Source organism: Thalassophryne amazonica, chromosome 19 (assembly GCF_902500255.1).
Source record: "Thalassophryne amazonica chromosome 19, fThaAma1.1, whole genome shotgun sequence".
NCBI classification, from domain to species: Eukaryota; Metazoa; Chordata; class Actinopteri; order Batrachoidiformes; family Batrachoididae; genus Thalassophryne; species Thalassophryne amazonica.
This window is the reverse complement of record NC_047121.1, coordinates 38819230-38837454: the sequence shown is the minus strand read 5'-3', so window position 1 is coordinate 38837454 and position 18225 is coordinate 38819230. Positions and strand designations below refer to the sequence as shown.

General features: G+C 44.8%; 1 protein-coding gene across 1 annotated transcript in view; it reads left to right on the top strand.

Annotated features, from left to right (window-relative positions):
• Positions 1–18225, top strand: part of grin3ba (glutamate receptor, ionotropic, N-methyl-D-aspartate 3Ba) — a 270268-nt gene that overhangs the window by 151313 nt on the left and 100730 nt on the right. The window lies entirely within an intron of this gene.

Sequence of the window (18225 nt, the reverse complement as noted above, 5' to 3'; positions counted from 1 at the left end):
CACCATGGGTTTGGTTTAAACAGAGCTTCAGTATCAGGCTTCTTATTTGCAGAAGTGGGAGGCGGAGTCAGGAGTTTACACTTTAAACAGGAATAATGCTGACATTCCTTTTGGCTGTGCTTATCTTGCATCCTTGGATGGGAGACTTTCTAACCACGTGCTTGCCGATGGAGCTTTTACCTGTGAACCGAAATAGATTAAGAGCATGCACACACTCTCACACAGGAGACTCTGGAGATCCGAGCAGATCAGAAAAGTGCATTTTTGTGCAAACCTGTTAAAAAAGAATAGGAATCTGTGCCCTTCAGATAAATATTGATTTGGGCCTGGGCTGGCCAGGTTAAAAGAGCCTCAGAGCCTGTCTCTGCCGTGTAACTATATCAATCACGTTTGTGTCTTCCTGAATACTGGAGAATATCAGTAAAATGTTGACATAACCCGTATATAAGTACAAACTGGCAATATCCTTCAAAGCTTCAGCTTTATTGTTGCTTTCATCTTACCTAGAAAAGGAAGGAAAAAAAACAATTTCTGACAGAATTTATTTAGAGATCAAACGGGAGCGCTGGCTCCATCAGGATAAACAAAAAATATGACATTTTAAATTCAAATGTCTGACAACTGCAACTACAAAGTTTGCCCAACCCAGAGCAAAAGCAATGGATGTCCTAAATCATGCACAGCGAGAAAATGTGTGTTGAAAACACTGAAACAAAAGTGTGTACGCATATTTCACATACGGTATACAACAGACGGTACAAACCTGTGATATATAATTTAAATGTCAACTGATTCAGAAATGGCAACACTTCTCAATTAATGTGTTGTTTTGTAGTGTGTTTTCTCTTATTAACAATTAAAAACAAATACTTTGAAAAGATAACATGGCTCGGCTTTGGAAAAGCCTAAGGGTGTATTGTGTAAAGTGCACTGAGGAAGTAGATGAATTAAGTCCATCCTCACCAGATTAACATGATAACTCAAAAGTGATAAATGCTTTCTTCTTGTAAATCACCAAATTTAACGGGCATATAATGAGGTCAAACTCATTAAAACCCACCCAGCTCATCAGCCCAACTAGCTGTAAAAATGTGTACCGGGGTGTCTGGGGGTGTAAATGTGAGGCATCATTGTAAAGCACTTTGACGGTGAAAAGTGCTATTGAAATGCAGTCCTTTTTCATCATCTAAAATCTAGTGATCTTCGCCATACAGTTTAACCTTTGATCAATACACAAAAAAAAACCACCAACTTTGTTTTTCTTGTGGAACAGAGCATGGATACCATGGACCATCAGCTATTTGCTCAACATTGCAACCTGCTGGATTGATGATGGACTAGAAGCAGGTGTGGTTGGCAGTGAGAAAGACACAGAAAATTGTAAAAACTAGAGAAGTAAAGTGTTATTTTCAGATTGTTTGACAGTGGTTACATTCTAAAAGTCAGAAGCCTCAAAGTAGAAATTCTATGCAACAAAACTCACATGATAAACATCACTCTTGCAGACAGTTTATATAAATGTTATAAGAATGTTGTCATCACTGAATATCTGTTGGACATCCTTTAAAAGCAATCAATAATAAATAGAACAGTAAGGTACTGTATATTGTAAATTTCTTTAATTCATGCTCACTTCAGGAATAGTTTGAGCATAATAAAAGCAGACTGGTGAGGGAAGCTTCCAAGACAGCCATGACAAATCTATGGATCCAGCTGGAGAAACTGAGCAATTTTTGTCTGTTTCATCAGCTTCACATTACAGTGGAGGAAAAAGAAATTTAGTGAAAAAACAAGATATGAACTTTCTGCTCCAGAGTGTCACAAGATACAGGAGAAAGTCAAGCCTAGATTTAATTTCTTGTCAACATCACAAAGACAGTCACTGATAATCTTTTAATAACAAATTATTGTTAAAAAATGTTTTTTAACCTTGCTTTACCTATAAAATGATAGCGAGCACCAAACAGAAATATGCAATTTTATCACCTTGAATATATAGATTTTTAAAGGGTGAAATGTTGACACATTTTACTTATTGTCAACATATTTATAAATAATGGATATTTAGCACTCTTTTCCACAATTTTTTAAACTAAATTAAATGAGCCATAAATTTTCTATCGATCTTGATCAAGAGGTGCATCAAAGATCAACCATTAGGATCAAAGTGGAATTTTCAAGATCAAAGATCAGTGATTACGAATGAACATTCAGCAATCATATAATCAAACAACAGCATTCACGATTGAATGAGGATCAAAGACCAACGTTCAGTGATTAGTGATCAATGGTCAGTGATTCGGGTTTAGGATCAAAGGTCCTTAATTAGCATCAGAGATCAGCATTATGTGATAAGAATCAAAGAGCAGCAAGGGCAACCAAAAGCCTGGATCAGGATCAAAGATGACAGGTAAGGATCAAAAATCAAGAACATAATCAAAGATTAGCAATCAGGGTCAAAATTCAGCAAACAGGTTCAAAGTTCAGTGATTATTATAAAAGGCAGAGTTATGGACTTTATCAACTTTGTAGTTTCATTAGTGTTTTAGTCATTAATGTATGTCACTTGGATCAAGTCTTTAGCGTCCCACTTACAGCGTAAGATGTGTTTGATAGACATTATAGCTACAATAAAACACTGTAGTTCACTGTGTAGAAACATTCAGATGCAGGCAAAAAAAAGTGCATCAAAAAAAATTTGTTTTATTGTGTCCACTTTGGAGCGTTCACATTTGATTTCCTGCAGTTTTTTCTTTTTTCTCTAAGCCCCGTGTCCTCCACTGTAATCAGTGAAGTGCTTCCCCATTTTATGGGCCGGAACTTAAGCCTTTAAGGAAAGGTTCAAATCATCTTTACTGTTGAGAACGACGTCACGTCCCACACATCGGACTCTTCCATACATTCTAACTGACATTGTGTCATAATGCAGTAACACCTTCTGCATTGTTCTGATTGCTTTTAGTCTCACAGCGCAGCTTGTGACAATGTCAAAAGTGTGAATTAAACTGTCAAAGAATTTCTATAAATGTCAAACAACATACTCAGAGTTGATAATGGAAAGGAGATAATCAGATGATATTTGTACAAAATAGCTGACAACTGTGGGATGTAGTTGATATTAAAATGAGAATTATGATGATATTCATGTATATTTAGCAAAAAATAAAAATCCAGTGATTTCTTAAGGGCCTCTTCAGACATAACACAAATAAGTAGGAATCAGGGCGGATCACAGCAAAACAGCCCCAATGAGCGAACCCCGAAAACATTGAGCCGACACTGGGAGGGACACATGGTCGGTCAGGTGTGAACGATTCCGTTGCGACGGTTTCATGCACGCTTGTGCATGTGCACAAAACCGTTGCAGCACGAACACAGTGGTGTGTCAGTCCTGTGGTGTGCTGCTCACAGGACACGCATGTCCTGTCAGACAGACGTGACATTCAGATCGCCTGCTGCATGACCACATGATCTGACGGTCCTTTTCACCTGTAAAAGTTGTGGCAAAATGCCTGATATCAAGAAGGACATGGACGTATTTAAAAAAAATAAAACCACACAACATATAAAAAACACCACATTTTATTGAATCCCTCTTATCAAGTGGGCAATGCAAATATGATCCATCTGTTCCTCTGTAGATGACCCATGATCACAGACGTACAGTCATAAAATGACATGAATGAGAAGCGGGGCGCTCTTATGATGTCCACATCTGCTGGTGGCGTGTCCTGCGCAACACGTGTGTCTTGTGGACAGCGCACCGCAGGACAGACACTGCACCATGTGGAACAGAGCTCACGTGGGCGACGTAACATTCAGATCGCCCACTGCGTGTTATGATCTGGTGGTCCGCTTCACCTCGGGTAGCCTGTCAATGCTCGCTGAAGCCCATTGCAACAGCGATATATGTTTTTATATATGTCCACATGAGGACAGGAAGCAGACAGACACACGTCACAGTGGACAGTTGTTAGTTCATGTTCATCCAGACGCAGTACGTGTTCTCCAGCTGGGACGTCCAGAACCACAGATCTCCACAGCTGCTCCTGTCAGTGGACACACCCCCTGTCAGTTCAGTGCATGCACCATGTTGCTGTGTCTGTTTGCAAAGCCACAGTTGTGGGGGCAGTTAGACAAATTTCACATCCAGCTCGACAGTGATCATCTGCTGATGGTTGTCATGTTAAAAGTACGAATGGCCACACATTTTCTAAGTGCCAAGCGAGCGGTGTTAGATGTTTGTGTGTGTCAGCTGGAATTTGGCCGACACCTGCCACAAGAGAGTTCGATGGGCTCTCACAGTGCACACTCTGTCTTTCAGCCGCTGGTGTGCAGAAATAGTTGTAACAACAGGTGTACGAGGTGCTGGAGGCAGCTACAATTTTACATGTATTGCATACAATTCGTGCTTCATGCACAATTCTACCACATTTGTACTAATCAAATCAATTTATTTTTACTATGTGTGAAGGAGCCTGTAGACATGACCTGCCGAACTCAGTTGGGCTCTCATGAGCAGTCTGTGTATTCTAGGCATCTCGGAAGCATACTAAAATACAAAATGGACGAAATGAATTGTTTCTGTAATTTATGTTTGTAGCATGGCCCAAGCAGAGGGTCACCCCTTTGAGTCTGGTCTGCTTGAGGTTTCTTCCTCAGAGGGAGTTTTTCCTTACCACTGTTGCTCTGGGAGTTGGTAAGGTTAGACCTTACCTGTGTGAAGCGCCTTGAGGCAACTCTGTTGTGATTTGGCACTATATAAAGGAAAATACATTGAAATTGAAATTAAATTGAATGAATAAAATGGGGACTGGTAATCATGAAATGAGGGTGAAATGTAATGAAATGGAGCAGACTGATCCAGAATGACTCCAAATATAATTAAATTCATTCATTCATCTTCCACTGCTTAGTCCAATCAGGGGTCGCGGGGGGCTGGAGCCTATCCCAGCAGTCATAGGGCGTGAGGCGGGGTACACCCAGGACAGGACGCCAGTCTGTCGCAGGGCCACAAACAGACAAACAAACACAGACTATGATTAAATTAATTTCTTTTATTTAATTTTTTTAGCGAAATTGAGTAAAATGGGTGTAAATTTTAAAGAAATGGAGCAGACTGACCCAGTGGTTGAGATTTCATCTCTTGATGAAGAATCCTGGGTAAGTGTAAGTTTCTTAGTGTGATTGATGAGGTTTCCCCGATAAAGACATTCCATATTAAGTCCAGATCGGATACATGGATTGACGGCGAGATCATCCACCTTGTAAACGAGCGGAACAATGTCCATTGTAAGTTTAGGAAAACCAAAGACCCCAAGTGGTATAGTAAATTTATATATTATAGAAATCAAGTACAGTACAAGTTGGCAATGGCTAAATCAGAATTATGCCAACAAGGTGGGAGAATGTAAATCACAGCCACACAAACTATGGAAACTACTTGGTACATTAGCTACAGGCAAATCGTGTTTGACAAAATCTCTAAACGGCGGTATGGATATTAACGGATTAATTAATTTTACTAAGTTGGATGTGGCTGAGCATTTAACAAATATTTCTGCAACATAGCTTCAGCTTTAGTTGGTAAGTTAACATTAAGTCAGGCAGGTTTGGAAAGAAATATACAGAAAGGTTTTAAATGAAAAAGGTGTAATATGTGGTTCTTTTACTTTGACTTAGAACAAGGTGCTTGATCTCCTAAAAACTTTAAATTTAATCAACTCAACTGGTCTCAATAAAATTCCTACTTCATGGAGCTAAGTATATAACCCACCCTTTAACACACATAATTAACCTGTCAGTAACTAACGGCACTATTCCAAAAGACTTAAAATATGCTTGAATAATTCTATACAAAAAAGAACTCGAAAACAGATGCCGGAAACTATAGACCCATCTCAGTGTTGAGCATTTTATTAAAATCATTGGAAAAGGTTGTCTATGAATAAGTTCATTGCTATTTGAGGGACAATAAACTCCTGTGTTGTGTGGGCCGCTGAAGAGGAGGTACTGCTGGCCCACCACCACCAGTCGGCGCCCTGCTTGGAGTGCGGGCTTCAAGCATGAGAGGGCGCCGAGACAGAGTGACAGCTGTCACTCATTTACACCAGCTGTCGACAATCACCGTCATCTCTATAAAAGCCGGATCATTACTCCACCTCCTTGCCGAGAAATCTACAACCGTCGAAGGTAATCTTCTCTGCTGTATCTAACGATATTATTATCATTATTATTCTGCTTTGCAGCCGTGTTCCTCCGTCTCAGTCCCTGCTGGAGTGGTATACAGTGGGAGTCAGCGACGTCCTCGCCTCTCACTCCTCCTAAGGAAGCGACTGACAGGAGCTGCACGTTTGTTCTTTATTGGAGGTGGAGGTTCTCCCTCCCGAAGGAACTAGTTCCAAGGATTTCTGGGTGTGTGGATACACACTCACCTTAACTGTTTTGTCATCTTCTGCCAGCAGTACCAGGGTCTGCAACAGAAGACGGTGACCACCTGGGGACTCAGGACTTGGCGGCTCCGGTGTTCTTCAGGCCGTTGGTGGTGGAAGCTGTGTGGGTCCCGGCTCTCAGATCGCCAGAGGTCTCCTATCTTCGAGCCTGCCCGCACGTCACCTTGTGTACAATTGGCACTATCTGTATCTGTATTTAGTTGTGCGATTCACAACATTAAATTGTTACTCTTTGTCTTATCCATTGTCCGTTCTTTTGCGCCCCCTGTTGCGGGTTCGTGTTACGACTCTTTGCCAACAGGATTTCTCGGCGACTCGTCATGGATCCCGAGGGGCGTCAACCACAGCTTGAACAGCCAATGGGAGAACAAGGAGCGCAGGCGTCAGCAGGAGGCGTGGTAAGTGATCTGCAGCAAATCCTTACCGCTTTCACTGCTCAGTTAAATCTGGTAACCGAGCAAAATGCAGTCCTCAATCGGAGGGTGGAGGCTCTCACCGCCAGAGTGGAAGCGCGCGACTCCAGCGCTGCTGCAGTGACTCCTCCTGCTGGCTCTGGGCCACGTACAGACGTTCCACTGGCCGTTCAACAAACCCCCCCACCATCCCCTGAAGCTTACATAAGCCCTCCAGAACTGTACGGAGGCTGTGTCGAAACGTGCGCAGACTTCCTAATGCAGTGTTCGCTCGTTTTTTCACAGCGTCCAGTTATGTACGCATCAGATGCCAGCCGGGTGGCTTATGTGATTAATTTGCTTCGAGGTGAGGCACGCGCTTGGGCTACGGCGCTTTGGGAACAGAATTCGTGGCTCCTGACGTCATACGCTGGGTTTGTACGGGAATTCAAACAGGTGTTTGATCATCCCAACAGAGGCGAGACCGCCTCGAGCGTGCTGCTGTCAATGAGACAGGGGCGCCGAAGCGCAGCTGATTATGCAGTCGACTTCCGCATTGCGGCTGCGAGGTCCGGCTGGAATGATGTTGCGCTCCGCACCGCCTTCATAAGCAGACTGTCTCCAGTACTGAAGGAGCATTTATTGGCTAAGGACGAACCGCAAGACTTCAATGGGCTTGTCAGTTTGGTTATACGCTTAGACAACCGGTTGAGTGAACACCGTCGGGAGCAGGCCGGGGGGCGTGGTCGGGCTCAAGCCGTCCCTCTCTCCTCCGGGCCCGAAAGGGTGTCGTCTTCCCCACGTTCCACTGCCAGAGGGCTCCGTGTGGCAACAGCTCCCCCTGCTGACGAAGCTATGGACACGAGCAGGGCCAAATTAAAACCTAATATCAGACAAAGGAGACTGGCCCGCGGGGAGTGTTTTTTCTGTGGCTCTTGTGAGCACATGTTAAAAGACTGCCCCAAACGATCAAACTTCAACGCCCATCCTTAGGAACTGGGTTAAGGGTGGGTCATAATATTTACACAGAGAAAACCCATAAATCAGCACGAATCCCAGTAACAGTCCTGTATGGGGATTTAACCCTTCATGCCCCAGCACTGGTAGACACGGGGTCAGAAGGGAATCTGCTGGACAGCAGATGGGCTAGGGAAGTAGGGCTTCCTCTGGTGGCCCTGCCTTCACCATTGAAGGTACGAGCACTAGATGGCACTCTACTCCCATTGATTACACATCAGACACAGCCAGTAACCTTGGTTGTGTCTGGGAATCACAGGGAGGAGATTGTGTTTTATGTAACACCTTCTACCTCCTGAGTGATTCTGGGATTTCCATGGATGGTGAAGCACAATCCCCGGATTGATTGGCCGTCTGGGGTGGTGACGCAGTGGAGCGAAACCTGCCACCGGGAGTGTCTTGGATCCTCGGTTCCACCCGGAATTACAGCTAAAGAGGAGGTCACAGTCCCCACCAATCTGACGGCGGTGCCCGAGGTGTACCACGATCTTTCTGACGTCTTCAGCAAAGATCTGGCACTCACTCTTCCCCCGCACCGACCGTACGATTGTGCCATCGATTTGATTCCGGGCGCTGAGTACCCGTCCAGTAGATTGTACAACCTCTCACGTCCGGAACGCGAATCGATGGAGACCTACATCCGGGACTCCTTAGCCGCCGGGTTGATTCGGAACTCCACCTCCCCGATGGGTGTGGGTTTCTTTTTTGTGGGTAAAAAAGATGGCGGACTCCGTCCATGCATTGACTACAGAGGGCTGAACGAGATTACGGTTCGCAATCGATACCCGTTGCCCCTGTTAGATTCGGTGTTCACGCCCCTGTATGGAGCCAAAATGTTCACCAAACTTGATCTTAGGAATGCGTACCACCTGGTTCGGATCCGGAGGGGAGACGAATGGAAGACGGCATTTAACACCCCGTTAGGTCATTTTGAGTACCTGGTCATGCCGTTCGGTCTCACTATCGCCCCCGCGACGTTCCAAGCATTGGTTAATGACGTTTTGCGGGACTTCCTGCACCGGTTTGTCTTCGTATATCTGGATGATATACTCATCTTTTCTCCGGACCCTGAGTCTCATGTCCAGCATGTACGTCAGGTCCTGCAGCGGTTACTAGAAAACCGGTTGTTTGTGAAGGGCGAGAAGTGTGAGTTCCACCGCACTTCTTTGTCCTTCCTGGGGTTCATCATCTCCTCCAACTCCGTCGCCCCGGATCCGGCCAAGGTTGTGGCGGTGAGAGATTGGCCCCAACCAACAAGCCGTAGGAAGCTGCAACAGTTCCTCGGCTTTGCAAATTTCTATCGGAGGTTCATTAAAGGGTACAGTCAGGTTGTTAGCCCCCTGACTGCCCTGACCTCCACTAAAGTCCCCTTCACTTGGTCGGATCGGTGCGAAGCCGCGTTTAGGGAGTTGAAACGCCGGTTTTCGTCTGCGCCAGTTCTGGTGCAGCCTGACCCTACTCGCCAGTTCATAGTGGAGGTGGACGCCTCTGACTCAGGGATAGGAGCCGTTCTGTCCCAGAGCGGGGAGTCCAACAAGGTTCTCCATCCATGTGCCTACTTTTCCCGCAGGTTGACCCCCGCAGAACGCAACTATGACGTGGGCAATCGGGAACTCCTCGTGGTGAAGGAGGCTCTTGAAGAGTGGAGACACCTGTTGGAGGGAGCTACGGTGCCTTTCACGGTTTTCACGGACCATCGGAACCTGGAGTACATCCGGACCGCCAAGCGGCTGAACCCCAGGCAAGCCCGCTGGTCCCTGTTCTTTGGACGCTTTGACTTCCGGATCACCTACCGTCCCGGGACTAAAAACCAACGATCCGACGCACTGTCCCGGGTGCACGAAGAGGAAGCCAAGGCTGAGTTGTCAGACCCCATCGAGACCATCGTTCCCGAGTCCACTGTCGTGGCCACCCTCACATGGGACGTGGAGAAGACCGTCCGGGAGGCCCTGACCAGGAACCCGGACCCCGGGGAACGGTCCTATGAACAGACTTTACGTCCCACCAGAGGCCAGGGCTGCCGTCTTGGACTTCTGCCACGGATCCAAGCTCTCCTGTCATCCCGGGGTCCGTAGGACCGTGGCAGTAGTCCAGCAGCGCTTCTGGTGGGCGTCACTGGAAGCCGACGTCCGGGACTATGTCCAGGCCTGCACCACCTGTGCCAGGGGCAAGGCGGATCATCACAAGATCAGGGGCCTCCTCCAGCCCCTGACTGTGCCTCATCGCCCCTGGTCTCACATCGGCCTGGACTTCGTTACGGGCCTCCCGCCATCCCAGGGTAACACAGTCATCCTCACGATAGTGGACCGGTTCTCCAAGGCGGCCCACTTTGTGGCCCTCCCGAAGCTCCCGACGGCCCAGGAGACAGCAGACCTCCTGGTCCACCACGTCGTGCGTCTGCATGGGATACCAGCAGACATCGTTTCGGATCATGGTACCCAGTTCTCCTCGCAAGTCTGGAGGAGTTTTTGTAAGGAACTGGGGGCCACCGTGAGTCTCTCGTCCGGGTATCACCCACAGACGAACGGCCAGGCAGAGCGGGCGAACCAGGAGTTGGAGCAGGCTCTCCGCTGCGAAACCTCCGCGCATCCGGCGGCTTGGTGTGACCATCTGGCCTGGATCGAGTACGCCCACAACAGCCAGGTCTCGTCTGCTACCGGCCTCTCCCCTTTCGAGGCGTGTTTGGGGTATCAGCCCCCTTTGTTTCCACTTGTGGAGGGAGAGGTCGGGGTCCCCTCTGTCCAGGCCCACCTGCGAAGGTGCCGCCGGGTGTGGCGGACCGCCGTTCTGCCCTGTTGCAGGCCCGGACGAGGGCTAAGGCCCATGCAGATCGCCGGCGTTCCCCGGCCCCTGCATACCAGCCTGGGCAGGAGGTGTGGTTGTCTACCAAGGACATCCCACTGCAGGTTGAATCACAGAAGCTCAAAGACCGGTTCATCGGACCCTTCTCTATACTCAAGATCCTCAGTCCGGCCGCAGTGAAGCTGAAACTCCCAGCTTCACTGCGGATTCACCCAGTTTTTCATGTCTCTAGGTTAAAGCCATACCACGCCTCACCACTCTGCACTCCTGGACCTGTACCACCTCCTGCCCGTATCATCGACGGGGAGCCGGCATGGACTGTTCGTCGGCTCCTGGACGTCCGTCGGAAGGGCCGGGGTTTTCAATATCTGGTGGACTGGGAGGGGTACGGACCCGAAGAACACTCCTGGGTGAAGAGGAGCTTCATCCTGGACCCGGCCCTCCTGGCCGATTTCTACCGCCGACACCCGGACAAGCCTGGTCGGGCGCCAGGAGGCGCCCGTTGAGGGGGGGGTCCTGTTGTGTGGGCCGCTGAAGAGGAGGTACTGCTGGCCCACCACCACCAGTCGGCGCCCTGCTTGGAGTGCGGGCCTCAAGCATGAGAGGGCGCCGAGACAGAGTGACAGCTGTCACTCATTTACACCAGCTGTCAACAATCACCGTCATCTCTATAAAAGCCGGATCATTACTGCACCTCCTCGCCGAGAAATCTACTACCGTCGAAGGTAATCTTCTCTGCTGTATTTAACGATATTATTATCATTATTATTCTGCTTTGCAGCCGTGTTCCTGCGTCTCAGTCCCTGCTGGAGTGATATACAGTGAGAGTCAGCGACGTCCTTGCCTCTCACTCCTCCTAAGGAAGCGACTGACAGGAGCTGCACGTTTGTTCTTTATTGGAGGTGGAGGTTCTCCCTCCCGAAGGAACTAGTTCCAAGGATTTCTGGGTGTGTGGATACACACTCACCTTAACTGTTTTGTCATCTTCTGCCAGCAGTACCAGGGTCTGCAACAGAAGACGGTGACCACCTGGGGACTCAGGACTTGGCGGCTCCGGTGTTCTTCAGGCCGTTGGTGGTGGAAGCTGTGTGGGTCCCGGCTCTCAGATCGCCAGAGGTCTCCTATCTTCGAGCCTGCCCGCACGTCACCTTGTGTACAATTGGCATTATCTGTATCTGTATTTAGTTGTGCGATTCACAACATTAAATTGTTACTCTTTGTCTTATCCATTGTCCATTCTTTTGCGCCCCCTGTTGCGGGTTCGTGTTACGACCCTTTCCCAACACTCCTGTATGAGTTTCAATCAGGTTTTTGCTTATCATACTCCACTGATACCTGCTTAATCCATTTATTGGACTACATCAAACTCAAGCAGGACAAAGGCCATTACACAGGTATGGTTCTCCTTGATCTTCAAAAGCCTTTGATACAGTGGACCACACAGTCTTATTTGATAAATTGAAAACCTTAGGATTTTCAAAGCCAACTATAACCTGGTTTGAGTCCTACCTTTATGGAAGGTTGCAGTGGGTTGAGATTGGAGGCATCCTGTCAACCCCCACCAGAATTAAGTGTGGTGTACCCCTAGGCTCTATACTTGGTGCCTTGTTGTTTCTGATTTATGTGAACGATATGCACTCAGCAGTGGCTTGTAAGCTGCTGTTGTATGCTGATGATTCCACCTTAATTGTTGCTGGCAAAAATATCAAATTCAGCAAACCCTAACCTCTGAACCCAGGTCTGTCAGAGAATGGTTAATCAACAATAAACTGTCTCAACACTTGGGGAAGACAGAATCAGTCCTGTTTGGCTTTAAAAATGAAGACTCGCTGTTACGGACTCCGTCAAGGTAGCCTGTTATGGGGAAACCATTAATAGTAAATCCTCTGTGAAATACATTGGTCTGGTCCTGATCAGGTGGTTAATGGAGATCAGATTGCTGATAGTATTATTATTAGTAAATCTAATGTCAAATTGAAATTCTTGTGCAGACAGGCCAAACAATTTGACATTAAAACAAAACAGCTACTGGTGACAGCACTAATACAGTGTTATATGGAGTATGCTAGTTCATCTTGGTATTCTGGCCTGACCAAGAAATATCAGGGGACGCTGCAGGTAGGGCAGAATAAAATAATACACTTCCTCCTTGATGCTCACCTTAGGAACCATGTCGGGCTTCCTGAATTCCGACAGGTCGGTATGCTTCCAGTGGATTACAGGGTTGAACAACTCAAATTAAATCATGTATTTAAAATCATAAACAACTTTGCTCCCAGTTATCTATCCTCCCCCACTAAATTCACATCGGCACTTCACAGCAGAAATACCAGATCTCACACCTCGTCCATGGTCATCCCATCAGTCAAATCCTTTGGTGCATCAACATTCTTGTTTACAGGTGTTAAGTTGTGGAACAGTGCACCTAGTCAAATACATCTGTCAAATACTTCATCTGGTTTTAAAAGAAGGGTAAAACAACACGTTTCAAAAATTAGAAAATTTACAGAATGACTCATATTTGCTTTATTAGTTGTTTTATTTTCATATACAACTTTTTAACATTGGTGTAAAATGTGTAAATATCTCATTTAAAATGTGTAAGTATATTGTACAAATAATCATATTTTTAATCTTGAATTTATTATATACATTCATAATTTATTTCTCTTGCTACATGCGTCTGTGATATTTCTGGGCCACAAAGGAAACAAGCAAATTTCACTTTATTGTGTTACCCTGTATTTACATGTATTGTATATACAGTATTTATATGAATAAATTCAATCAATCAATCAATCAACCTATACCAGCAAAATTCCAATTTTACGCCTGTTTGTCTATCTTCCAGTTAAATTGTAACCATAAAATTGTTAATTGTGCATAGCAGAGATAACCAGTGTTCTGTGAAAACTATCTGAAAAAGAATTCAGAAAAGTGCATAAACTACATACTCCTGATATTTGATCACATCTAATTTAGCTTATGAAAAACCACTTCTAACAGGACTTTTAACCTTGAAAATTTTTTCCAAGTGTTGGCGGAGGTTTGCGCCCTACAAGTGCGGTGCTCTAGTTATCAAGTGTGTTTACCTCTGACTATGATCTCTTAATACTGCATGCAGAATCAGACATGGTATTTAGGTCCTACCAGCAACCACCCCCACCCCACCCCACCCCACCCCTACATGCACACACAAACCCACACACACACTAACGCACCAGCTATTATAACATCTGGGTTTATACTTCAGCTAAAACACTGGTGCCTCTGACACTGGGAAGCAGCTACAATATATTACAAGCCATAAAACCAATCATTTGGATTATCCCAGGACATCCTGTGCTATTTGTGGTTGTTGATTGTTCAAATTGGCCCCATTTGATGACAGAACAAGTCCACTCTCCCTCAGGTAACTTGAGTTTGAATCCACTGACTGAAAGCTGTGTTCTGATTATTGCTGCAGAACATATTTTAAGCATTCTCTTCCAACAGTTTTGCACAGATGAATAATCAAATGTAATGCCATAAACGGCATTGAGGTTTGAATGCATAAAACCATTGGCCTTTGCAGAGTGTAGAGGTGGGCCATTACTGTGGATTTAATGGAGGAAAGGTGAAGAAGTTAAATCCTTTATAGCCCTTGAGGCCTGTTGATGCCTGTGCTTACTGGATTCCATAGGGTGAAGTGGATGATACACATACACACTTACAACTGGGTGGACTGGGAAAATGCAGATGAACTTTATTTTCCAAACATGCAGACAGGTAATGGGAATCAAACCTAGGTTTCCTTCTGGATAAAGAGGCTGATGTTAATAACGTAGGAATTTCAAGGGTTGTGCACTGGCATCACACAGTACAACCCAATAGAACACAACGTGTCATGATCAGAACACACGTCCGTTTTTGGACATGTTGGGTACTTTCCTGTGTGTGTGTGTTTGCAAATGATGGAAGGTCGTAATCTTGGTTTTTGCTTGTTTCTTTTGTTTTAAAGTGTGGGAAACAGCAGACAACAACAACAAGGAAGTCACCACAATCTATACTACTTTTGGTCGCCTTTTACCTTTAGCAGTTTTTGTCATTCATCATGTGACATGGTTTGACTATTGCATTTTAGATGTTCAGACTCTGGACATTGCGAATGACTGGAATGCATGTTCCAAACCACAACAATTTCATAACAAAGCATTCCCTGTCAATTTCAGTTTCAGGTGAGCTGAGCTGAAGTGAATTGAAAACACTGGGGTTTTGAAAATGCACAAAACTCTACAATGCAAATGGAAATGCCCTGATATTGGGTCAGAGAGGGTTGTGTTCTACAGACACATCCCGACATAAAGCAACAGGCAAAACTGGTGCACATAATGTCTTCAATCGCAACCACTGATGTAACTGTAACTAATTCAGAGTTGTATAGGCAGGTTCCCCCATGAACCTCATTTGTGTGCGGTAACATCAGTAACATATGCAATGTATATTGGCTGGAGCCTATTCAAGTAGTCATAGGACCTGAGGTACGGTAAACTCTGGACAGGACACCAGGACCTTCTTTCTGTGAGGTATCAGTGCTAACCACTAAGCCTCCACGCTGCCTAACTGTTGTAATTTTTATTCTTATTATGGTGACCAGAGAGGATGGACACCCAACTGAGCCAGGTCCACCATTACTGGACCCTGCTCTTGTAATATTAAATTGAATTGCTTTGCTATGAACGTTCTGACCCCCAGATCCTGCTCCTTACCACCCACCATCGGCCCTATTTCTTCAAAACAATAAAATGAAAATGTCCACCTTCTAATATCAATGACAGTCATTTCTTGCTCCTTTATATCACAATTTCTCAGAAAAAAAGCCTTGTACTTGCTTTTCAATCTACTCACTATAAAAAGAATGAGTGTCAGCAGTTCCAGGTTAAATATTACCTTGAATGACCTCACATTAATTCCAGCACACCTCCATGTGCCATAAGACTTCAAATTCGCTTATTCTGGGCTCTCTGACATCTTTGAAAAATACAAGTGAATTTCATTGGGGACAGCAACACAGTGAAAACTGCATTTTACCTGCCACCCACTGCTGTCTTCTACGAAACCGTACATCTTTTTGGACCTCCAGTGGTTTTAATTGAATTTACCATCTCTTCCATCCCTCCTCCAATGCACCATCTCCAACGTATATCAGGGTAAAGGGTGAGCCCCAAACTCTTTTTATCTGAGGTTCAGGGATGTGCAGCTTGGAGTTGAACATGTGCGTGGCCCAGTGGTGGGCACATTTCCGCTAATCTGCTAACCGTTAATTAGCGAAGCTAACATTTTCATTTGTGGATTAGCTTTTCAGCTAACTTTGAAAACTATCAGCGGACCAATTAGCTTCCTCTAAATTTAGTTCCGCTATCTTTCAGTCCGCTAGCATTTTTTTTTTTTTTTTTTTTTTTTTTTGCTGGTAAAGTGAGCAAAGTTTAACAGTCAAAAACGTTTGTAAACCCTAAAATCATACATGTTAGTTCCTGTTTATGTACGCAGAGAGCTAGCTAACACTTCCGGTTCACAGGTCAAAGCACCCAAGCGCTGGTAATAGTGCAGCAGATAACAGAATATTTGCAGAGGAATCCTTCAAATCCGGTTACAAGCACCAAAATCTGACTCTGTATACCTTTTGGTACATATTAAAAAAAAATAATGCTAGCCATTTGAATTTTCAGTAGGGGGTGCCAAGTAGGGGTCAATTGAAGAATTGCACAGCAGTCAAAATTTAGAAATGTTCCAGTCAAATTGAAAGCTATACCACATTATCTGTCTGATCACAAAGATTCCAAAAAGGTATAGTTTGGAGCATGTGTGACTGAATGTGATGGCATTATGGAGTAAAAACAGCAAGAATGGTGACAAAGGTCAGTTTCAGTTTATACAGGGGTCAGAAGTATAAGTTGCTCCAGTTATTGCAAAATGTGATGCCAATTATTGGTTGAGTTAATATGGTTTTAAAAAGGATTCTTAAGTCATTCTCAGTTGTCATGTTACAGGGTAACATATGTCACATGTCACAGAATCCAATGGACGTCGACATTGTTTGACCTTTACTTTAGAGACCAAGCATTCAACACAGTCAAAATTATTCCATTTATTAATCCTATTCGTTCAACCAATAATTTGCACCACTTTTTACCAAAATTGGGGCAACTTTAACTTTTTACCCCAGTACAAACTGAAATTGACCTTTGTCGCCATTCTTGCTGTTTTCACCCCATAACTCCAGAACATTCAGTCATAGATAGTCCAAACTATACCTTTTTGGAATCTTTGTGATTGAAAATTCAAATATGTACCAAAAAGTATACACAGTCAAATTTTGGTACTTGCAACCGGATTTAAACGATTCTTACAGTTGTCTGCTATATTATAAGAAAACACTGCTGTTGTTGCAATGTAGAGCTGAAAGAAGTTACACTGTGGACAAAAACAGTATGTAAGCATCTCAAAAGTCAGTAAATTTATTTATTTATTTTTCGTGCATTTGTTTTTTGTTTGTGAACGCAATACAGGTAAGCCGTAGCTTTGTTAAGGGTTTAGAAATCTATAATACAGAGATAAAATGTGACTATTAATACTGCGATTTACTGATTTTGATAAAGATGACAGTTTCTGTGGTTTTATTTTTTATTTATTTATTTTCCGTGCTTTCATTTTGTGTTTGCGATCCTGGGAATGCCCAGTAGCCGACAGTGTAATCCGATGTGGCCGCGACCAAGTCAATACTAAAAGTTAGCGGTTACCAGTAACTTCTGCAAAAAATTTCAGTTTAGCGTTATAAATGTTAACTTTTCAGTTGGCGGTTTAATGGTTATTGAAGCTAACTTTTAGGTTAGCTGTGTCTACCACTGGTGTGGGCACAGCATTATGAGTTAGGGTGACCAGTTCCTTTCCTTGGTGCCTTATACCTTCCCCAACTATTAGTAAGGCACCCCCTTTTACTCCTGGGTGGGCAGCAGGGGGCATTTAGTGCCAATCCAAACTGGGACTCAAATCAACAACCTTCTGCATAGAAGACCTGTGCTCTAACCACTGATCCATCACAAGTACACCCCCCCCATCCCCATTCTCTTAAGGAACTAAAGACTTCGTGCATAGCGATGCTAAGTTTATTTTGTGCTCCTCGGTGGGACATTTCCTTTTGCATGGTCTCTGTGAGTGCACGCTGGGTTTGGATATGTCAGGAGTTTGCATTTCATAAGCTTCACCTACATGCACACCGTGTACCTTTGAGACTGTGCACACTTCATGAAGTACTGTATACTGTACGTGTGTGTATGTGAGTGTGCAGATGTTATGAAGAGGATGAAAAGGCATCAAAGGAGCAGAGGGTGTTTACGTGCACAGATTGTAGCACACACCGACCATCTCAATTCATTGAGGCAGATTCCATCCCAAAGCCAATCTTAAGACATGTTAAGATCGACTTTGGGGTGTTGATATGAAAGCAGAATCTCTCGTCAACCTCGCCTGGAGCGCAGATAGGATGAAAAATGGATAGAAGTCCCAAAGGAAGGGAGAGAAGG